The sequence below is a fragment of the Nicotiana tabacum genome, chromosome 9, assembly GCF_000715075.1.
Source record: "Nicotiana tabacum cultivar K326 chromosome 9, ASM71507v2, whole genome shotgun sequence".
Taxonomy (NCBI): Eukaryota; Viridiplantae; Streptophyta; class Magnoliopsida; order Solanales; family Solanaceae; genus Nicotiana; species Nicotiana tabacum.
The window spans coordinates 13616077-13641285 of record NC_134088.1 but is presented as its reverse complement, the minus strand read 5'-3'; the positions used below and the strand labels follow the sequence as shown (position 1 = coordinate 13641285).

The following is a 25209-nucleotide window of genomic DNA, read 5'->3' as shown; positions in this document are numbered from 1 at the left end:
TTATAACTTTTCTTTTCTTTGTAATTTATTCATACTTGGTTATGTTTCTTGGAAAGCTAATATGTCTACTGTTTGGATATATGTTAATTCATTTAGTTCAAGTGAAAATATGCACCCAAACAGTATTTATTGTGAGATTTTCTCACCTTGGATATGAGCCAATTATTGTTTTCACGGTTATATAGTATTATTGAACTGTCTAATTTCGGATCCTTGCTCGTTCAAAGTTTGGGTGAAAGCTTTAATTAGGAGAAAAGTAATTCTATGTAATATGACATGAAGATTTTTCTTGTGTTCATTCAAGTTTTAAAGCCACAAAATGTGTTCTACAAACTTGTCTATCAATATGTTATTTGGCAGCTATGAATAGTTTTCTTATTATTTCAAGTGATTCTCATAAATTAAGATTTATTATTACAAGAATTACTTTCTGTTAAAGGGACTTTGTAGGCATTATGTTTATATTCAGTGTGTCCGTTATGAAACCAATCAATATTTGCTTAAATTGATAATTAAGGTTAATTATTTTGAGATGTCATTTTTAAGTTTTCTTTTATGTAATGTACTTAGGAGTAGCCACGGCATCTTGAGTACTTGATATAAAAGAAATTAAGTTTTTTAATCACATAAAGTTTAGTGATTAAAATTATAATGACATCTACTTAATCCAATTATCTCATTAAAATGGTAACTCGGCCCTACAGGGAGGTAACCATTTTGGTGAGATTAATTGGAAAGAGATGGTAAACCTTTAAGTTAAAAATAATCTTATGCCCACAGGTAAGGATTAATTTTTGTATATCTTGGTTTACTGGTCTAATAAAGTAAAGTAAATTCTATGCATGGGTTGCAACCTCTGCCCACAGAAAGGTCTAGAATTTACTTAGAATCGGTATTTTACGCGATTCACCTTTGATGGATTGTACTTCATAGCTTATGTATGTTTATTCTTGTTTTGCAGTATTTACAGCTTTTCCTACTGCAATGTTTAATGAGAATACTCGAATTCCAATGCTTTTTGGTGACAATTATACCGAATGGAAAGAGAAAGTCATTCTTACTTTAGGGTGCTCGGATCTAGACCTGACACTCCATGTGGATGAACCACTTATTCCCAAAGAATCAAGTACGCTAGTTGCTAAGGCTGAATATGAGCGGTGGGAGCGATCTAATCGCTTAAGTTTAATGCTCATAAAATCTCACATAAGTCAAAGCATTAGGGGTTCTATCCCTAATAGCGATAAGGCCAAAGCTTATATGAAGGCAATTGATGAATAATTTGTAAGCTCTGACAAGGCATTGGCCAGCACCCTTATGAAGAGGCTCTCAAGTATGACTTTCGACAGAAGTCGTACAGTGCGTAAGCACATTATGGAGATGAGAGACATTGCTGCTAAATTCAAGTCCTTTGAGGTTGATATGTCTGAATTATTTCTTGTGCATTTCATTCTCAACTCACTTCCTACGGAATTGTCACGACCCAAAAACCGACCCAGCGGAAATGAGAGACATTTAATCAATAAAAGTCATTTTAAGCCATTAATTAATCAAATATCTCATAATGTAAGTCTAATTGAACAGTGAGGAATAAATACACAAGCCCGACATTGGGGTGTCATAAGTCATGAGCATCTACGAAGGTCTGAATACAATGAAGAGTCCGAAAATATACTAAATACAATATAAGGAAGACAAGAGGGAGAAGAGCAGTGTTGCGAACGTCAGGCGGCTACCTTGCTAACTCCGATGACTCTGCCACTGAGCAATCAACACCCGTTACCAGGTTCAGAATTTCCTGAATCTGCACACAAGGTGCAAAGAGTAATGTGAGTACACCAACTCAGTAAGTAATAAAAGTAAATGAAAGTTGAGCAGTAAGAAAACACGTAAACCACGTCATAATGCTACAACAAATACAATACATTTCCAAAACAGTACATAAATCATTTACTTCGTAAGTCATGCTCAGTTTCGGTAAAACCTTTTAAAACAACTTTTAATAGTTTCAAACGAGTGATAAAATAGTGAGTAAAAATGATAGAAAGTAAACAGCCCCTCGGGCAAAACATGTATCATAAACCGCTCCTCGGGCATAATATCAACATAACTAGCCCCTCGAGCATAACATGAATAAAGAACCGCCCCTTGGGCAAAACATGGATCAAGAACAGCCCCTCAGGCAACAATATGAAACAACAACAGCCCCTCGGACTACAACATATCACTCACACTGGGTGCCCGCGCTCACTGGGGTGTACAGACTCCTGGAGAGGCTCCTACAGCCCAAGCGCAATAAAAAGCCATCTCGTAGCATAATCAAATAGTCCCTCGCCCTCATAACAAGCCACCTCGTGGCATAACAAATCAGGCCCTCGGCCTCAAAATCATGAATCAGTACAACACTGCTGCGGCGCGCAGCCCGATCCAATAGTATCCTCACAACACAGGCCATCGGCCTCACTCAGCTAGAAATCTCTCAAGCCACTTGGGCAACAGTAAAACATGATGCTCAGCCCAAAATATCATTTAAAATAACAGAAACGAGTAAATATGATGGAGTTATGAAAACAGTAGAATACAACATGACTAAGTACAAATATGAAGTCAAAACACTGAGGAATAGTAGTAAAAATCCCCTAAGGGTCCAAAACAGTTGGCACGAGGCCCAAATATGGTGTTCAGCCCAAAACATGGTAATAATTTCCAAAACACAATGATATCAAACAGTTTTCAATCAAATATGTGACTTAACAGTCGTACGGGAGGACTAAGTCACAATCCCCAACGGTGCACGACCCCACGCTCGTCATTTAGCGTGTGCATCACCTCAAAGAAGCACAATTGTGTGAAATCTGGGGTTTCATACCCTCAGAACAAACATTTACAATCATTACTTACCTCAATTCGGTCCAAACTCTAGCCTGCGATGCTTTTGCCTCTTGACTCGACCTCCGAATGCTCCAAATCTAACCAAAAACAGGTTCATACCATCAAAATATACTAAGGGAACAAAGCTCACTCGAAAATAACCAATTTACACCAAGAACCCCAAAATTGGGCAAACCCGACCCCGGCCTCACGTCTCGGAATCCGATAAAATTCATCAATAGAATCCTTATCCTCTCACGAGTCTATACATACCAAAATCATCAAAATCCGACATCAAATGCCCATTCAAATCCCCAAAATTATCTCTCTAATTCTCTTCCACTTTCCCCCCAATTTTCACCCCAAATTTCCATTTTATATGATAAAAATCAAGATACAATCATGGAATTTAACCAAAATTAAGTGAAGACCACTTACCCCAATCAATCCTCTGAAATTCCCCTCCAAAATCGCCTTCTCCCGAGCTCTCTAATGAAATTTGAAATTATGGACCAAACCCTCGTTTTTAGAACTTAATATTCTGCCCAGATATTTTCTTTATCTCGAACGTGGCAGTACCCTCGCGTTCGTGAAGCACAAAGCTTCTATAACCAAAATTCTCTCCTTCGCGAACGCGAGGGCCCACCCGCGAACACGAAGACCACACAGCTCGACCCTACGCGAACGTGATCCCCTGGTCGCGAGCGCGTAGCTTGATCTCCTGAACCTTCGCGAACGTGAAGAACAAACCTGAAGCCTCACTCAACAACCCTTCCCGAATGTGAGGGCCTATCGTGAACGCGAAGAAGGGTTTTCTGCAACAAAAATACCAGCAAATTCTGCCAACTTTCAAAACCAATAATTGATCCGTTAACCACCCGAAACTTACCCGAGGCCCTCGGGACCTCAACCAAACATGACACACACATCCGATAACCTCATCCAAACTTGTTCCGATCCTCCGAACGCTCAGAACAACATCAAAACATCAGATTCAAGCCTAAGAATCCCAAAAACTTCTGAATTCGATCAAAAAGTCTATCAAACCTCGTTCGAATGATCTGAAATTTTGCGCACACATTACAAATGATACAATGTACCTAATACAACTTCCATAATTACATTCGGGCCCCAATATCAAAATTTCCACTACCGACCAGAAAATGCCAAATTTCCAATTTCGCCAATTCAAGCCTAAATCTACCACAGACCTCCAAAATACATTCCGGACGCGCTCCCAAGTCCAAAATCACATAACGGAGCTAACCAAATCATAGAAATCCAAATCCGAGATCGATTACAAAAAAGTCAAAACGTGGTCAAACCTTTCAAATTTTTAGCTTCAAACTGAGAACTGTTCTTCCAAATCCATTTTGATTACCCTGAAACCAAAATCGACGATTTACATAAGTCATAATATATCACACGGGCCTAGTCATGCCCGAGAACTAACGAGCGGAGAGCAAAAGCTCAAAACGACCGGTCGGGTCATTACATCCTCCCCTACTTAAACATACGTTCGTCCTTGAACGTACCTAGAGTTGTTCTGAAAGCCATCAAATCGCTGTGTAATCTTACCATGCACATACCCAGGGGTGATCACACGTCACCCTATCTCATATAGGTATGATAACACAATGTAACTGAAATTTCGCAATCCAACCTAGCCGATAAACCATAGAACCACATTTCCACTTCTAAAATCATCTACAAGATTAGAATCTCACAGCTATACTCTGAATAATCCCAAACAAATTGTAACAAACCATACCTGCAACCTCAGATACAATTACATGATATACCACATAACTCAAACACTCCTAGCAATAACTTCTAATCACAGCAATTGCTTAAAACAACTGAATATTGATAATAAGCCTCTTATCAAATAAATCCTCATTCCAACACTTCTGTATACTGCCAATGATAAATGTAACACGTAGAAAGTCATAATCATTCCTCATATCAACCATTCGTGAAGTCACTTCTCCTTTGCAAGGACCATAGCAAATTTCTGAACCAAACATCGATATTATCCTTCCAACACGCTGAAACCAAATCCGTTTGTATTCATTCTATACCCCAACGATCTCATCTAATCCAACACAACTACTCGGGTGACATGACACATCAATACAATCTAAACCCACAACTCGTGCAATCCGCGCACCAATAAGCAACGATCCGAACGTACTCAAATCATGAAAATGACTCAAATGAGAGAGTTGTATCGCAAGCTCACCAGTACCACTACACACAATGCTGAGAACTCGTCACACATCGTAGAAACAGAACATATGAATCTAACCTGAAGGATAATACCTCCACATAACTTTGCTGCAATGCACGACCCTATCCAAACACTGGTCCACATGAAACACTTCAAGTCACTATGCTCAAAATCGACAACCACGTGCAATTTGATGTCTAGAACCAAAGAAAATCATCATAACCACGGCGAAGCAATTGACATAACATTACACAAATCCGAAAGGACACAACTGATATGCCATCAACCGAGCAATACCTAATACTCTTCACGCTCTAAGTCCACAGAGAGACCCCAATAGAATCGTACCACATGTGCCTATAACCAACAAGTCATAATGCCTCGCAACATGGAAAGGTAACTCATAGATCTCTCCAGATCACTAATAAACTCAATAGCAATCGAATCAACGCATCCCTCAATAATACAACCTGAAGTCAATCAAGCTGACTCGATGTGGAACACGCATATATATTGGCATACTAATGAACCCCTTATCAAGGAGTTCCTGAAGCTGCTCCTTCAATTCCTTTAGCTCCGTCGGTGCCATACGATACGGTGCCCGGCACCAAATCAATACCGAAATCAACAACCCTGTCTGGCGACATGCGCGGCATCAGGAAACACATCCGGAAAATCCCTCATCGCCGGAACTGAATCAATGGTAGGAGGCTCTGCACTAACATCCATCACGAAGGCCAAATAAGAAAGAAAACCCTTCCTAGCCATCTGCTGGGTCTTCAAAAATGAAACCACCCTACTGGGAACATAATCCGTCAAACCTCGCTACTCAATCTGTGGCATCCCCGGCATAGCCAACGTCGCCCCTTAGCGCAGAAGTCCAGAATAACAGGATACTGAGACAACCAGTCTATGCCCAATATCACATCCAAAATCTAACATACCAAGCGACAAAGGATTCGCTTGGGTCTCCAAACCCCCGATAGTCACCACACCAAGCCGATACGCGCGACCCACAACCACAACATAACTTGTCTATGAGAACTCCCGGCCTCCAAGTCCATAAAGCACACAAATCACCATATCTGATCCCAATTTCGCCGTCCGAAAACATACCACACCTCTAATACCCAATCATTCCATGAGAGGTACTCCAAAAATTCTCCCGTGCCACCAAGCAAACTCGAATATCAGCAGTCGATCCAACAAGAGAGTGTCGCAATACTAATGAAGTATCCTCAACTCAAACACATCTCCCTTTCTAAAATGTATACCCTCATCAAGCCACACCAATCAGTGATATTATTTACCTAGTCATCTGAAATTGCCCATGTTGTCTAAGAATTTATGACCTTCCTTTCATAAATGAACTATGACCTTACACATGCAATACACAACATACCGCATATACTATACCCTCCTAGGATAACTATAAGACCTTCATATCCATTCCGAGCCACAAACAACTACGTACTCAACTAGCTAAGAAATTTCCAATGATCCCATCTAGAAGAAAATCACTATACATCCCATGCTCCTCACGCTCGTAGAAAATATACATCTCTAACTGTGGTATAAACCGTCAAGAACTCTCTGGATTCCATCTGCACAAACTACACCGTCAGGACTGAATCCTTCTAACTCAACTAGGCTACGCATGCCACTAAAACCAAAGAGCATTGCCGCGAAACATCTGTAGATACTTATTACCTCGTAAGTACCCAAAGAACTAATCATATCCTTACCTTGCTGATCAGGCCTACTACCAAGCTATCACATCTATCCAAGTTCCTTTTGATTTACCTTCAACTTGATACTTCTTCTCGCTATAACACCACAATCCTCGACCCAGACTCGCCACACGAGACCTAAGCATAAAGCCACACCGCCCTACGGCTCATTAGTCGCTGACTACTCTCTCAAATATCCCCAAAGGCACCACATTCGAAATAGTTTCCCTAAAGAGACTTACTGCGAATCTAAAGCCATTACCTTCACCTTCCTGATACTGATGTGTAGAATCCATAATGATATAAAAATACCACGAGTCTTGACACCCTCCAGTGCAAATCTCCATTTCTAGCCAAATATATACAACCTGAAAATCTCCAATTATTACATGTAAAATCTCGAACCCATTAGAACCATTCTCGAGAGTCATCCACTCTACTCAAACCATAATTAGACCGATCAAACAGACCGAACGACCTAAGCCCCATTAGAACAACAACACCTATGGAAGTAACCCCACCTTAATGCAACCAAGAAACTTCTTGTTCTATGCATCGTACATCCTTTACCAATAATAACTCAAGTCATTCCGTGAATCTCATACATACATAAAGCATAACATAACCTATATTGAAATTTCCTTTACTCAAGCCATCCTCGGTCTCAACCTCCGTAAGCCATAACTAATTCACTAGTACGCCTCAAACTGGAACCAACATAGCACATAACCGTGAAATCAACTAATCAATAGCAGACTCCCCCACTTGGCTCAAAACCATAGATCAAAACACACAATAACTCATAATGCATAACTCTATTACTGCCATAATACCATAGTGAGATTAAACTCAATCCTTCATAAGCTCGTGCAACACAGTCCATCTAGTACTTCAAATCTTCTGCAAATCTCGCATTCACCCTCGTAACAGTCAAGCTCACTCTCTTAAGAGACCCAAATTCAAATTGCATACATACATTTCACTAATAAAAGAGATCTTCCAACAAACAACGTAAGGCTCACACAAACGTTTGAACGCTCCGAAGGAGATAACCCACCTGTTTCGCCTCAAACTAATAGCTCTTCATACCCTTCCACAGTCATAAACTTTACACAATCACTTAATCTTCCTGAGTTTGAACTCATATTGTAACATGAAATCTGCTCCACTCCCCAACTAAACAACATGAAAAAGATTCTTCACATACCCATAACTTGGGGCTATACATCAAATCAAGATGGAAATCAAGCACCAAGTAGTTCTTTCTATCCTCAAGCAGACCCTTCTCGTCGCATCCAAATCATATGAATACATCTCGTGGTCACATCATTCTCATCACACAGTCATCCAGCCATCACTTCCACTAATAGGTGTCACACCTCCTTTTTTACCACTCGAGGGGGCATAAGGGAGTTTTTCCAATTAAAGTTACATTAATCGAAATGGGATTATTCTTTTTCAGAGTCGCCACTTGGAATAGTTTATTTGGTGTCCCAAGTCACCGGTTTATTTTTAAAATCCCAAATCGAGGAGATTTGACTTTATTTAAAAGTCTGCGAGCCAGAAATTCTAGATAAGGAATTTTGTTAATACAGAAGAAGGTGTTAGGTATTCCCGAGTTTCGTAGTTTGAGCACGGTCGCTTAAACTATTAAAAATGGCCTATTGTCTGATTTATTACATGTTTTAAGCCTAGTGTGCAGTCTTAACTTTATAACCGCTTTTATTTATTTTAAAAACCTTTTTAGGATTTATGGAATTATTTCTTGAACAAGTTACGATTATCGTACACTTGCCGTTTTGGGACACGCCGCAAACCGCACAACATGAAATGCATCCGCGATTCACAACATATTTTATTTTTATTAACATTCGAAGTTGTTATGATCGGGTCACATGAAATACACACCCGAGTTTGGATTAGGTATCACGACCATGCCACGGGAACCGTACCCATAGCCATGATGATTTATTAATTATCGCGCCTAAAGCAAGCTACAATGTTCATGAATTGTTAACTAAAGCTAATTTGAGATTATTGTAAGGCCATAGATAATGGAATTATTTGTGGAAAAAGGATGGGTTCATTCATTAGAAAATATTTACAACTTGAAAAAGCTCATGTTATTCTGCCGTTTACATAAGTTAGGCCCAATTGGTCATGGATTAACCTTGGCCAAACAACACTAAGCAAGGAAACGGGAAACTAGCATAACACTTGAATAAAATATTGAACATTAGAGGAGACAAAGGAATTCTTTTGTAATTGAAGAAAATAACAAAGAGAATTTTTAGAAGCAAACTATTGTCCCGATTTTAAAATTAATACTTCAACATGCTAATCCAAGATGTCAACGAGGCGATCACAAAGCGAACTGGATTCTAGCTACTACCTTTGTAATTTAATAGAGAAAAAAAAACCTTCAAACAAAGCTTCCATTTAACATGCCAAATCGAGATAGTAGTAATATAAGCACAAACTAAAACAAAAAGATTAAACAATATCCATAATGGGCGCAAGATTTATTCAAACTCAAAAAGATAACAATCAATACTAATTATAAAAAAAGGGTTAGAGATGGACCTTTATAGTGATGAACAAATCTGAAAATTTACAGCTCGATCAAGCCAAACAGAGCAACAATCGTCGGACTAAAAGCCGAAGCTACGAACCGGAACCTCGAGATAGAATCCTCGCCTTTTCTTCGACGGAGTCTGGTTACTCGACTGATTTTCACCGGAATGGATGGGTGTTTTACAGTGAAGACAGGGAAAGGTTTAGGTGGTTTTAAAGGTGTCATTTTGCAACAGTTTTGAGGTGAGTTTCGGCTGGTTTTCAGCCCGGGTTTCATGGAATTTTCAGCTAGTTTCTCGCAGCGGTTGCTGCTGTGTTTTAGCTGGTTTGCGGATGGTTTTCGGGGAGATATAGTGGCCAGCTTTCATGGCTGTTTTTGTTGCGTTTTTCAGCTATTTATTGAGGAAGAAAGGCTACTTATTTTAGGTGAGGTTTTGGGGCTAGACTGTTGCGCTTTTATGGAGCTTTAAAGGACAAGCTATGGTATCCACAAAAGCATTTTCGTTATATTTTTGTGAGCTACCTCCATTGGTGGAAAAAATGGGTCTTTATGGAGGAGAAAAGATGAGTGTACATGGTGAAATATGGCTGTTCTAGGGAGAAAACTAGAGGAGCCGCGGCTTTTTTGGTGAAACTGAAGAAGAAGAAATCAATGGCTGCCTCTTTCAAAGTGAAAGAGACGATCAAATTCTTCGGGTGATTTTTTTTTTGTTAGCTCCTTTCTTCTGAAATCTAAAATGTATCCAAGAAGAAGATGATATATGAGGGTCTCTTCTGGTCTCCAAAAACGGCTGAAACTTAAGGTAGGGGTCTAAGGTGTATAGGTCTAGCTTTATTTTATAAGGGTAGGAATTAGGTTAGGTCAAATGGGTAATGGGCTCAATGTTTTGGGCTTTAAGGGATTTAGGCCATGAATTTGGGCTAATTAACTTTGGGGTTGGAAGACTAAAATGGAATCTTTTTTTTTTCTTTTTCTTTGGTTTTAAAATCTAATAAAATCCTAAATTACTCCTAAATCAATCTAATTTGTAAAAATTAAAATTGTTTATCTATTAAAACAAATTAGTTTAAAACTAAATAAAAATACTACTTTCTAAAGACTAAAAGCTAAATATGTAAACATAATCATTTTGTAATTTTTCTTTATAAAATTAATTCCTACATGTAAATTAGACATGAGATGACATGAAATTAAAACGTGACATTTTTTTTATCATTTTTCTATGATTATAAATATTAAAAATGCATGAAATGCAACTAAATAAAGAAAAACTTCTAAAATCCCTTAAAAATCATTTTTGGTTTATTTTTAGGAGTTATTTTCATGTAGGGCAAAAATTAGGTGCTCACAACTACTCCTCTTTGCTCGGAAACATGAAGAGTTTTTGGGCAAAGATAAAGTGACCAATTACGAGCAATTTTTGCCCGTGTGAAACTCCATTTGGAAGCATTTTGAAAAAAGTTTGACTGAACCTTGCTTCGAAGGTTGCCTACATATACTTGGCCATAAAGGAATCAGGTCAGTGTAGTTTTGGAAGGATGATGGAGTGATGAGTTTGAGAGTCGAGAGAGGTTCCTTTGAGGCTCCAGTCCGCGGTCCTGTTATTACATCAAAATCAAAATGAAAAAGACTAACTAAACCTATCAGCTAAGAGTTCCAAGATTCCTATCTATAAATCTTTTGAAGCTTGATCTTGAGTCTTGGCTAGTTCTTCCTGCAGACTCTAATCTGAATCTTGATGCTCGTTATCTGCAACCACTGGTTCATTCTTCTTCAGCTTTTTGGATCAAGGCGGGACATGCAAAGCTTGCGACTTCAATCATATCTTGAGCAGTCCGCATCTTTTATCCGCTTCTGCACTTGAAGTTCACTTCTTTTCTTGTTCTTTCTTTTCTTTTATTTAGGTTGAGATTTCTTCTTTTGGTCATCTCAAACCTTGTGCCTCACGATGAAAACCTGTTCAGGTACCAAAGCAAACGAACGAACGAAATGTTCTGCCCTAGTTTTCACAAGGAAAATTTCGTGATTCATTGTAACAAAATCTAAACTATTTCTTTATTGAAAGCAATAAAATCAGGATTGTGTATCCTTGTGAAAAAAAGATTAGCGAGTGGAGCCCTATATTTATAATGAAATCAACCAGGGAGTGGAGACCCTATGTTGAAAAAAAGACTAGGGAGTGGGGACCCTATGTTGGAAAAGCAGACTAGGGAGTGGAGTCCCTATGTCTAAAATCAATTCAACTGGGGAGTGGAGACCCTATGTCTAAAATAAAATACAACCAGGGAGTGGAGACCCTATGTCTAAAATAAATTCAACTAGGGAGTGGAGACCCTAAGTCTAAAATAAATTCAACTAGGGAGTGGAGGCCCTATGTCTAAAATAAAATCAACTAGGGAGTAGACACCCTATGTTGGAAAAACAGACTAAGGAGTGGAGATCCTATGTCTAAAATAAATTCAACTAGGGAGTGGAGACCCTATGTTAGAAAAGCAACTAGGGAGTGGAGACCCTAGTCTAAAATAACTTCAACTAGGGCGTGGAGACCCTATGTCTAAAATAAAATCAACTAGGGAGTGGAGACCCTATGTTGGGAGTGGAGACCCTATGTCTAAAATAAAATCAACTAGGGAGTGGAAACCCTATGTTGGAAAAGCGACTAGGGAGTGGAGACCCTATGTTGGAAAAGCAGACTAGGGAGTGCAGACCCTATGTCTAAAATAACTTCAAACTAGGGAGTGGAGACCCTATGTTGGAAAAGCAGACTAGGGAGTGGAAACCTATGTCTAAAATAAAATTTAACTAGGGAGTGGTGACCCTATGTTAGAAGTACACTAGTTAGTGGAGATCCTATGTCTAAAATAAAATTCGACTAGGGAGTAGTGACCCTATGTTGGAAAAACAGACTAGAGAGTGGAGACCCTATGTCTAAAATAAATTCAACTAGGGAGTAGAGACCCTATGTTGAAAAAACGACTAGGAGTGGAGACCCTATGTCTAAAATAAAATCAACTAGGGAGTGGAGACCTTATGTTGTAAAAGCGATTAGAGATTGGGGATACAATGATTTATTTATTTATTTTTTAAGAAAATGAGTAAAAATGCAAGAAAGAATTCAGAGGAGACTTCCCTTTTGGATTGATTATTGTTGCAAAGTTGTTTCTACCCCTTGCGCAGTTTCTTTTTGGTTGCACCTGCTTCTTGCAAGGTTGCTTTGGATTGCACCTGTTTCTTGTTTTCAAATAAAGAACAATTGTTAGTTTGAAACGGTGGTTGGTTTTGTGGCCTTGATTGTTTCAATCACTTGATCTCGGCCCGGCTTCTTTGATGAAGATCTCAATTGCAGCTACTCGTTTCCTGGGGACCGATTTCATTTCAGGCCTTGAGAACCTCTAGTTTTTTCCAGATTTTGCCATGACGGTTGGTCGGTAGAACTCAACCTTTTCAACTTTATTTTGCCTTCGTAGGCCTTTCACTTTTGACTTGTTATTTTTCTTTTTCTTCTTTTTTTTCTTTTTTTTCTTCTTTTTTCTTTTTAAACATTCTGAGCATTGGAAAACTTTTGGCTCCTCAAACTTGCTGCAACGACTAGTCACGTGGGACTTAACCTTTTCCAACTTTATTTTGCCTTTATAGGCCTTTTCATTTCTAGTTTTTTTCTTCCAACATTAGCTTCAAAGCATTTGGGATCCCTTGGATTTTCAAATCTTTCCCGAGACGGTTAGCCACGTGGGACTTGACCTTTTTCACCTTCATTTTGCCTTTGTGGGCATTTGACTTTGATTTCCTTTCTTTTCAGGAGTTTTTCAATTTCGAAACATCAGCAGCCATGGCCGGTCGAGGTTGACTTGATGCCCCGATGAGGCTGGGTTCCATTTTGCATATTAGCTTATATCAAATGAGAACCATGTAAATCAGTCTTACCATCCTTTCATTGTCCTAGTTTCGGAATAGAGTTAGACCGAAAGGGATTCAAAGAAAACAAACAATGGAATGGAGAATGAGTTTAAAACAAAAAGTGTCCCTTTCGGGGAAAGGAAAGAAGGACTTATCTGGAATACATGCGGACTTCAATGAACATGACATGCCTTTTGGACTAGATGCTTGACCCGTGTAAACTGTCCGACTCTCAGAAATTTATCACATCTTTTGCCTCAAAATCGAAAAACCTTGCCAGGACTCTGTCGATGCCAAAGGCTGTGAGGATCTTTTTTTCGATCAGTGGCGCCCTTTGCGGGTTTTCACTAGCTGACCACTCAAATTTCTCTTCTCACCATCGCCTTATAGTGCTCTTTGCGAGTTTTCACTAACAAGACTCTCTCATTTCTAGTTTCTATGCTTATTGTCGCCTCATGGTGACTGTGTTGGTTTTCACCAATAAAGGTCTCTCATTTCATTTCTCTACTTACCATCGCCTTACGGTGCCCGTGTGGGTTTTGACCAATAAGACTCTCTCCTTTTATTTCTCTCATTTTGTTGTATCGGATCCAAGTAACTCTATCCTCCCATTTTTAACCTCTTTGTCGATTGATCAAAAGGACTTGAACAGGGTTTTGGGGCAAAAAGGATTTGGATTGAGTTACAGCTTTGGAACCTTTTGGGCGAAACCATCGCCGAACCATTATAACATCTGCCTAGTTTCACTTTTGGGAGAATTTGGATTTTTATTTTGGTGTGACTGAACCCCAGAGAGAAGCTGCTTACATATCCTTTCGGAATCAAGTCGAACATAGTTCAAGAAACTTTGTTTTTGATTTCCTTTTGTTCTTCTGTTTTGTTTTGTTTTCTCTTTCTTTTTCCTTTCCTTTTTCTCTTTTTTCATTTTTTTTTCATTTTCTTTGTTTTTTCTTCCTTTTTGTATCTTTCTTTTTCTTCTCCTTTTTTTCACTTTTCATCTCATCTTTTTTTTGAATTTTTTTTCAATAACACTTTCAGGTTCCAAAGAGGATAATCAAAGAAAAGTAACCAGCTCAAAGGGTTTGCAAAGGGTTGATAGTGTTTGGGTAGCGAGAATAAAAGCCTTCTTCATCCCAACAAGAGAACATTTATATTATATAGAGGATCCAACATAGTACCTTTTGGCTCCATTTGCATTGACAGTTATTTCAGGACATTTCCTTCGATATTTCCAGGTGCAACGCTCTTTTTGATAGTACCCTTGTTACCATGTATGGATCTTTCCAATCTGGAACCAATTTTCCTCTAGTTGTTCCAACTCTTTATTCTATTTCCTTAAACTTATCTTCATTGCAATCTAATTCTTGATTCATTATTTCGAAGTCTGACAACATTTTAGGATCTGGGCAAAAAGTCTACACCATGTCATGTTATTGAAATCTCCATTTAACAGAACTAAAAAGAGAATAAGGAAAACGACAAGATTAAGAAAAGAGACATTCCTGGACAATGAAATATTAATTTCATTTGATTTCTGATTTTTTTTTCAATTTTTTGAAGATAGAAGGGTTTGCATCAGAAAGTAAGGCAATAAGGTAAAACATCCGGATCACACCCTGAGATAATCCAGACGCAGAAAGAATAGCAAGACTGGCTACCGAGACTCCCGTCTGATGGGGAACTTTCAAGCTTGGTGACCATTTTTTGGCTTTTCTTCTATCTCGGCAATGGCTGCAATGGCCTTTAGTGCCAGATCAAATTCCTCATCTTCACAAATCATTCCGACTATTGGCTCGCTGTTATGTGCAGGCAATAGATTGTTCATCACATCAAGAGCTTCTTCATCCTGAAAAACAATTCTTTCACCTTTAATCAAATCTTCAATTGCCCTTTTGAGGGTCCAACTGTCCTTTGTACTATGTCGCACTACTCCAGAGTGGTATTCACATCTAGCGTCAGCTCGGTGCGAGGGGGACTCGGGGTTTAGCCAGTTCGGGGCCACTGGCTGTAATAGATCTAGCCTGATTAGCTTTTGGAACAAGTTTGAATACGATTCACCAATAGGGGTGAACTGATTCTTTCTGAAAGGCTCTCTTGGGCTAGGATTGTATTGGGGATCATTTGGTTGAGGATTATATGGAGCTTGGTAAGGATGGGCATTTCTAGGAGGTGGAGCTCGGTTTTGTGTATAATGTTGTGGCCGCGGGTAAGGTTGCGCGTTCATCACCCCATAGGGAGGCGGTGCCATGGCATAAGCAACATCTTGAAGGGGATAATAGTGTGGTGGGACCATAGAAGGCATATATGACTGGTTGAATGACCTGCGGGCCCCCCTCGAGCTTGAAACCATCATGGCTCCCTCGTCACTCCCATTTCTGTTCATCAAACCTTCCGAATCATTTTGAACATCCAATAATGTGGTTTAAAAGCAACATGACTCAAGATTCGGCCCGTTTTTAGATCGTTTTCAACCATTTCCCCAATTTTGATAGCCTTAGAGAACGGCTTACCCACAACAGACATCATGTTCTGGAAGTAGTCAGCCTCTTGGGCCTGCAGAAAGACCGTGACCATTTCAGTTTCGTCCATTGGAGGCTTTAACCTGGTAGCTTGGTCACGCCATTTGACAGCATATTCGCGGAAGCTTTCCGCGATTTTCTTTTTCAAATTGTACAAGGAGTTTCTGTCGGGAGCGATGTCAACATTATATTGGAACTGGCGGACAAAATCTTGAGTCATATCGTCCCACACATGCCAATGAGTAATTTCTTGATCCGTATACCACTCAGAAGTGATTCCGGTGAGGCTTTCCCCAAAATAGGCCATTAGGAGCTCCTCTTTTCCACCAGCACCCCTTAACTGATTACAGTATCATTTCAGATGATCGACTGGGTCTCCAAGCCCGTTGTACTTTTCAAATTTTGGCATCTTGAAGCCAACCGGCAAGTGGACATGGGGAAACACACAGAGGTCAGAGTATGAGACACTCTTTTGGCTACTCAAACCTTGCATGTTTTTCAGGCTTTGTTCTAGGCTCTTCATCTTCCGAGCCATTTCCTCTTGCTCGGAATTTTTAACAACCTTTTCTTTCTCCCCTGAGAGATCATATTGCGGAGATTGAGTGAAAGAGTACGGGGTCACATATGTTATTTCTGATTGAAGTTGTGGACTCTGAAATGTGAACATTGGAGGGTCAACATACGGCCGTGGTAAAGTTGGTTGTGTTCTGGTGGCGACTGGTGCTATAGAGAACAATATTGGAGGTGCCCAGGAAACTGGCACCTGGGGGCGAACCGTAGAAGGCATGCTAGGATCATTGGATGCCATTGGAGGGTGCCCGCATGGGATGAGCGGGTTGGGCACAGGGGCGTTGGTAACCTCACTTGACCTGGGGATCAACTCAAGGAACCCAGGGATTGCACTTAGCGGTTCCCTACCATTAGACCAGGCATCCCACATTTCCAATATGCGGAGACGCAACATCTTATTCTCTTCAGCAGCTGCTGGTTCTAGCTGCAGAATAGCCGATGTTGGGCTATCCTCAGAACCAATGATTGGTAGATTGCTTGCGGAGGCCATCTGTGCCTTTGGATCTTGTGAAAGAGGGGAGGCTAGAATACCAACAAAACCAACCACCAAAACCTGGCTAGTTTGCACACCCAAGCACCTTGTTAGTTTTAAGACGCTTAACAGATAGGAAATCGCACGTTTGGATGCAGTGCACCTAAACGGTTAAACGTTTCTACCGTGTGTTTGACAGTTGCATGTTTTATCCTGGACTTAGTTAACCCTTTCAGTATGTACCTCTTTTTTTTTTATTTCTGCCTCTCTTTAATCACTCTTGATTTTTTTTATTTCGTTTCTATCGCTCTTTATATATGCACTCTCTTTTTTTTATCACTCTTTTTTTTCTTTTTCTTTTTTTGTCGCTATTTTCTTTCTTTTTCACTCAATCATTTTTTTCTTTTCTCTCTTTTTTTTCAAATTATTTTTCACTCAGTTTTATTTTATGGCTATGATCGAATCCGATGGGGATTACCTACGTATCATGACGCCGCATGAATCATATCTAGCGTAGTTCGGGAAGACTAAGAATGGAGTAAATAATCTAACTCTTTTTTTTGGTTTATAACACTCAGACCATGAAAGCTTTAAGGCAAAAGAAAAATATTTTTTTTGGAATTTTCGAAAGAAAATATTTTTTTTTAGATTTTTGATTTTGATTTTTCTTTTGTTTTCCGAAAGAAAGACTTCTAAAAATTTCTTTTCTTTTGATTGGAACTTTGGGATAATTTAAAGTAAAAAGAGAATATTTTTGTTTGAATTTTCATTTGTTTTCTCTTTTTCTAAAGAAGAAAGAAAATATTTTTTTTAGATTTTGGATGTTGCCTCTTAATTTACTAAAGAGGGACTTTTAAGAAAATGTTTTGAATTTCTCAGTTTTTTATTTATTTACAAAAGTACTTCTACAGAAAAGCAAAATATTTTTGGACTTCAATTTTCAATTTTTTCTTTTTGACATTTAAGAAAGAAATACTTTTAAAGAGGGAAAAGAATATTTTTTTTGGATTCTTTTTTTTAATTTTTTGGAAAAATATTCAAAACAAAGAAAACCCTTATGAAATACTCCAGAAAGAAGGAAACTACTTTTTTTTGAGTTTTAGAAACTTCCCCTTTTTTGTTTTGAATTTTCTAAGGAAAAATTTCTAAAAGAAAATATTTTTGAATTTTTGAAAATTGGGATCGGAACCGATGAGGTTTATCGACATACATCCGATAAGAATCAGACCCGCGTGGTTCGGTCAGTTTTGACGGAACATGGAAAACATGACACTTGAGATTTTGGGCTCATTTTGAAATGACCTTGTCTTTTTTTTTCTTCAGAATTCCGGCAGAGTTTCAGAATTTTCTAAATACCTACCTCTCACTTTTTTTTTTGATTTTCTTCCTCTATTCTAGAAGTCGGTCAACATGCAAGCCGAAACAAACAGATGCACAAGTAGCACGTAAAAATGCATCAGGATGGTCTTTTTAATTTGGGTGCACCTGTCTTAGACGGACACAACCCCTGTGTTAAGTCCCCAAAGTCAAATGCACGTGATGCAAACAAGTGTTCCTACTAGGGATCCGGCATGAGGCTATGTTATTCTAAGTTTAAAAACCTGGGTGTATTGTTCTAGACCTGGCTTACTTGAGCGGACAGCTCGAGCCGAGGGGGGAGCAGCGTACCGAGAATACAGAAGCTTCACCGGCTTTGTAACTTGTCCGAACCTCGTTCTAAAATTGGGATATGACTCTAACAAAAAAGAAGTTACACGAAGTGCACACTTCCCAGATGATTTAGAAGACTCAGAGAAAGGAGGGTTTTGTAGCAATTTATATACAGTCCAAACAATATCAAAGCGGTAAAAAGCGGCAATTAGCATATTAGGCTCAACATGTAAAAATCAGATAAAAACAAGCCAACTATAATAGTTATTCTAAGCTTGAATTGTTGAACCCTGAACCAGAGATTCTGGGTTCGATCCCCAGCAAAGTCGTCAGAGCTGTCACACCTCCTTTTTTACCACCCGAGGGGGGCATAAGGGTATTTTTCCAATTAAAATGATATTAATCGAAATGGGATTTATTTTTTTCATAGACTCCACTTGGAATAGTTTATTTGGTATCCCAAGTCACCGATTTATTATTAAAATCTCAAATCGAGGAGCTTTGACTTTATTTAAAAGTCTACGAACCAAAAATTCTAGATAAAGAATTATGTTAACACAGGAAAGGGTGTTAGGCATTCCCGGGTTCCGTGGTTCGAGCACGGTCCCTTAAACTATTAAAAATGGCCTATTATCATATTTATTACATTTTTTAAACCTAGTGTGCATTCTAAACTTTATAACGGCTTTTATTTATTTAAAATCCCTTTTTAAGATTTATAGAATTATTTCTTGAACAAGTTACGATTGTCGTACACTTGCCGTTTTGGGACACGCCGCAAACCGCGCTACATGAAATGCACTCGCGATTCGCGACATATTTTATTTTTATTAACATTCGAAGTTGTTATGATCGGTTCACATGAAATGCACACCCGAATTTGGATTAGGTATCACGAAATCGTACCCATAGCCGTGATAATTTATTAATTATCGCGCTTAAAGCAATCTGCGATGTTCATAAATTGTTAACTAAAGCTAATTTGAGATTATTTTAAGGTTATAGATAATGCAATTATTAGTGAAAAAAGGATGGGTTCATTCATTAGAAAATATTTACAACTTGAAAAAGCTTATGCTATTCTGCCATTTACATAAGTTAGGCCCAACTGGTCATGGATTAACCTTAGTCAAACAACATATCCATAGTGCTACAACTAAGCAAGGAAACGGGAAACTAGCATAACACTTGAATAAAATATTGAACATTAGAGGAGACGAAAGAATTCTTTTGTAATTGAAGAAAATAAAAAGGAGAATTTTTAGAAGCAAACTACTGTCCCGACTTTAAAATTAATACTTCAGCATGATAATTCAAGATGTCAAAGAGGCGATCACAAAGCGAACTGGATTCTAGCTACTACCTTTGTAATTTAATAAAGAAAAAAAACCTTCAAACAGAGCTTCCATTTAACATGCCAAATCGAGACAGTAGTATTATAAGCACATAGCTAAAACTCAAAGATTAAACAATATCCATAATGGGCGCAAGATTTATTCAAACTCAAAAGGATAACAACCAATACTAATTATAAAAAAAAGTTAGAGATGGACCTTTATAGTGATGAACAAATCTGAAAATTTATAGCTCAATCAAGCCAAACAGAGCAACAATCGTCGGACTAAAAGTCAAAGCTACGCATCGGAACCTCGAGATAGAAGCCTCGCCTTATCTTCGACGGAGTCTAGTTACTCGACTGGTTTTCATTGGAATGGATGGATGTTTTACAGTGAAGACAGGGAAAGTTTTAGGTGGTTTTAAAGGTGTCATTTTGTAACAGTTTTGAAGTGAGTTTCGGCTGGTTTTCAGCTCAGGTTTCATGGAATTTTCAGCTAGTTTCTCGCAGATGTTGTTGTTGCATTTTAGCTGGTTTGCGAATGATTTTCGGGGAGCTTTAGTGGCCAGCTTTCATGACTGTTTTTTTGCATTTTTCAGCTATATTGTTGAGGAAGAAAGGCTATTTTCTGAGGTGAGGTTTTGGAGCTAGACTGTTGCGTTTTTATGGAGCTTAAAAGGACAAGCTATGGCATCCACGAAAGCATTTTTGTGAAATTGTTTTGAGCTACCTCCATTGGTGAAAGATGTGGGTCTTTATGGAGGAGAAAAGATGAGTATACATGGTGAAATATGGTTATCCTAGGGAGAAAACTGGAGGAGCTATGGCTTTTTTTGGTGAAACTGAAGAAGAATAAGAAGAAATCAATGGTTGCCTCTCTGAAAGTGAAAGAGACGATCAAATTCTTCGGGTGTTTTTTTTTGTGTTAGGTCCTTTCTTCTGAAATCTGAAATGTGTCCAAGAAGAAGATGATATATGAGGGTCTCTTTTAGTCTCCAAAAATGGCTGAAACTTAAGGTAGGGGTCTAGGGTGTATAGTTCTAGCTTTATTTTATAGGGATAGGAATTAGGATTCAAATGGGGAACGGATTCAATGTTTTGGGCTTTAAGGGATTTGGGTAATGAATTTGGGCTAATTAACTTTGGGGTAGGAAGACTAAAACGAAATCTTTTTTTTCATTTTTTTTCTTTAGTTTTAAAATCTAATAAAATCCTAAATTACTCCTAAATCAATGTAATTTTTAAAAATGACCATTTTTGTGATTTTTCTTAATAAAATTAATTCCTACATGCAAATTGGACATGAGATGACATGAAATTAAAATGTGAAATTTTTTATCATTTTTATATGATTTTAAAATATTAAAAATGCATGAAATGCAACTAAATAAAGAAAAACTTCTAAAATTCCTTAAAAATCATTTTTGGTTTATTTTCAGGAGTTATTTTCATGTAGGGCAAAAATTAGGTGCTCACAATAAGGACACTACCGAATATATAAATTCAAAAAGACGTGCTCACACAATCAGCACCTTAGTGCTCAAGCTACAGGCAAAACCCGTCCTCAAGTCCTCCAGACTGGCCCAACATCAACTCACAGAAATCACATCTCGCCCCTCGATTAGGGAATCACAAGCCGTCAATGCACAGCTGATACCGAGCGCTCATTTGCACATACGAACGCGTGGATGGAATTCAAAGAGTTACATTTCAAGCTGAATCAAGGACGCATGATAAGAATTCAAAAATGTGAAGTTTTTGCTAAAGGTTCTGCAACCTCCCGAGGATAAGTACAGGCGTCTCCGTACCTATCCGGGAGACTATACTAAACTTGCTCATGACTCGTGAGACCTATGTATCCTAGGCTCTAATATCAACTTGTCACGACCCAAAAACTAACCCGGTCATGATGGCACCTATCATGAAATTAGGTCAGCCGACATAACTCCCGAATTAACCATTTAATCAATAAAAGTCATTTTAAGCCTTTAATTAATCAAATATCTCATAATGTAAGTCTAATTGAACAGTGCGAAATAAATACACAAGCCCGATATCGGGGTGTCACAAGTCACAAGCATCTACTAAGGTCTGAATACAACGAAGAGTCTAAAAATATACTAAATACAATCTAAGGAAGACAAGAGGGATAAGAGCAGTGCTGCGAACGTCGGGCAGCTACCTTGCTCACTCCGATGACTCTGCCACTGAGCAATCAAGACCCTCTACCGGGTTCAGAATTTCCTGAATCTGCAAACAAGGTGTAAGGAGTAATGTGAGTACGCCAACTCAGTAAGTAATAAAAGTAAATGAAAGCTGAGCAGTAAGAAAACACATAAACCACGTCATAACGCGACAACAAATGCAGGACATTTCCAACACAGTATAGAAATCATTTACTTCGTAAGTCATGCTCAATTTCGGTAAACCCTTTTAAAACAACTTTTAATAGTTTCAAACGAGTGATAAAACAGTGAGTAAAAATGATAAAAAGTAAACAGCCCCTCGAGCAAAACATGTACCATAAACCACCCCTCGAGCATAATATCAACAGAACAAGCCCCTCGGGCTACCTCATAATCACTCGTAATCAGTCCTCGGGCATAACATGAATCAAGAATCGACCCTCGGGCAAAATATGGATCAAGAACAGCCCTTCAAGTAATAATATGAAATAACAACAGCCCCTCGGGCTACAACATATCACTCACACTGGGTACTCACGCTCACTAGGGGTGTACAAACTCCTAGAGAGGCTCCTACAGCCCAAGCACAATAACAAGCCATCTCGTGACATAATCAAACAGGCCCTCAGCCTCATGACAAGCCACCTCGTGGCATAACAAATCAGGCCCTCAGCCTCAAAAATCATGAATCAGTACAACACTGTTGCGGTGCGCAGCCCGATCCCATAGTATCCTCATAACACATGCCCTCGGCCTCACTCAGTCAGAAATCTCTCAAGCCACTCAAGCAACAGTAAAACATGATGCTCAGCCCAAAATATCATTTAAAATATCAAAAATGAGTAAATATGGCTGAGTTATGAAAATAGTAGAATACAACATAACTGAGTACAAATATGAAGTCAAAACAGTGAGGAATAGTAGTAAAAATCCTCTAAGGGTCCAAAATACTTGGCACAAGGTACAAATATGGAGTTCAACCCAAAACATGGTAATAATTTCCAAAACACAATGATATCAAACAGTTTTCAATCAAATACATGACTTAGCAGTCGTACGGGATGAACAAACTCACAATCCCCAACGATGCACGACCCCACGCTCGTCATGTAGCATGTGCGTCACCTCAAAGTAGCACAACGGTGTGAAATTCGGGGTTTTCAGAACAAACATTTACAATTATTACTTACCTTAATCTGGTCCAAACTCTAGCCCGCGATGCCTTTGCCTCTCGACTTGGCCTCCGAATGCTCCAAATCTAACCAAAAACTGGTTCATACCATCAAAATATGCTAAGGGAACAAAGCCCACTCGAAAATAACCAATTTACACCAAGAATCCCGAAATTGGCCAAATCCGACCCTCGGGCCCACGTCTTAGAATCCGATAAAAATTATATCAATAGAATCCTTATCCTCTCACGAGTCTATACATACCAAAATCATCAAAATCCTATATCAAATGCCCATTCAAATCCCCAAAATCATCTCTCCAATTCTCTTCCACTTTTCCCTCAATTTTCACCCCAAATTTCCAATTTATATGATAAAAATCAAGATACAATCATGGAATTTAACCAAAATTAAGTGAAGAACACTTACCCCAATAAGTCCTCTGAAATTCCCCTCCAAAATCTCTTTCTCCCGAGCTCTCTATTGAAATTCGAAATTATGGACGAAACCCTCATTTTTTGAACTTAATATTCTGCCCAGTACCCTCGTGTTGCAAAGCACAAAGCTTCTCTGACCAAAATTCTCTCCTTCGCGAACACGAAGACCACACAGCTCGACCCTATGCGAACGCGATCCCCTGGTCGCGAACGCATAGCTTGATCTCCTAAACCTTCACGAACACGGACCTGCATCACGAACACGAAGAACAAACCTGCAGCCTCACTCAACAACCCTTTGCGAATGCGAGGGCCTATCGTGAACGCAAAGAAGGGTTTTCTGCAACAAAAACACTAGCAAATTCTGCCAACTTTCAAAACCAATAATTGATCCGTTAACCACCCGAAATTTACCCAAGGCCTTCGAAACCTTAACCAAACATGCCAACACATCCCATAACCTCATTAAAACTTGTTCCAACCCTCAGAATGCTCAAAACAACATCAAAACATCATATCATCATCAGATTCAAGCCTAAGAATCCTAATAACTTTCGAATTTCGAATTCGATCAAAAAGTTTATCAAACCTCGTCCGAATGATCTGAAATTTTGCACAAACATCACAAATGATACAATGGGCCTACTCCAATTTCCGGAATTCCATTCCGACCCTAATATCAAAATTTCCACTGCCGACCGAAAAATGCCAAATTTCCAATTTTGCCAATTCAAGCCTAAATCTACCACGGACCTCTAAAATACATTCCGGACGCGATCCCAAGTCCTAAATCACCTAACGGAGCTAGCCAAATAATATAAATCCAAATTCGAGATCGAATACAAAAAAGTCAAAACTTGGTCAAACCTTTCAAATTTTTAAGCTTCAAATTGAGAACTGTTATTCCAAATCCATTCCGATTACCCTGAAACCAAAACCGATGATTTACATAAGTCATAATACATCATACGGGGCTAGTCATACTCGAGAACTAGCGAGCAGAGTGCAAAAGCTCAAAACGACCGATCGGGTCATTACAAGAATATGGTCCATTCAAGATTTCTTACAACACACATAAGGATAAATGGTCAATCAATGAACTGTTGACTGTGTGTGTTCAAGAAGAAGAGAGGTTGACGCATGAGACACCTGAATGTATTAATATGGTGACTCATGGTATGAGAAATGCAAAGAAGAGCAAAAGTGTTCCCATGAAGAAGGAAAGCACCTTTGAAAAAGATGTTTGTCGTTTCTGTTAAAGAAGGGACACTGGAAGAAAGATTGCCTGAAATACAAGAAATGGCTTGAGAAGAAAGGTAATTTTACCTTTGTATGTTATGAACCTAATTTTACTGAAGTTTCTGATAATACATGGTGGATTGATTCTGGTGCAACAATTCACATTGCCAAAATCATGCAGGGCTTTCTAACTTTGAGGAAGCTGATAGGAAGTGAACAATTTGTCTATTCTGGCAATAGGACGCGTTCACGTGTGGAAGGTGTGGGGATTTATAGGCTCATTTTGAAGGATGGTTTTCACTTAGATTTAGAAAATACTTTTTATGTT

At 38.8% G+C, this 25209-nt stretch overlaps 1 long non-coding RNA gene across 1 annotated transcript; it reads right to left on the bottom strand.

The window, feature by feature from the left end:
- Nucleotides 1–1511: 1511 nt before the first annotated feature.
- On the bottom strand, nucleotides 1512–10413 carry LOC142164180 (uncharacterized). Its single transcript, XR_012694747.1, has 2 exons — nucleotides 9412–10413; nucleotides 1512–1801 (listed from the first exon to the last, which is right to left on the bottom strand). It is a non-coding gene; the product is annotated as an uncharacterized LOC142164180 (long non-coding RNA).
- Nucleotides 10414–25209: the final 14796 nt, after the last annotated feature.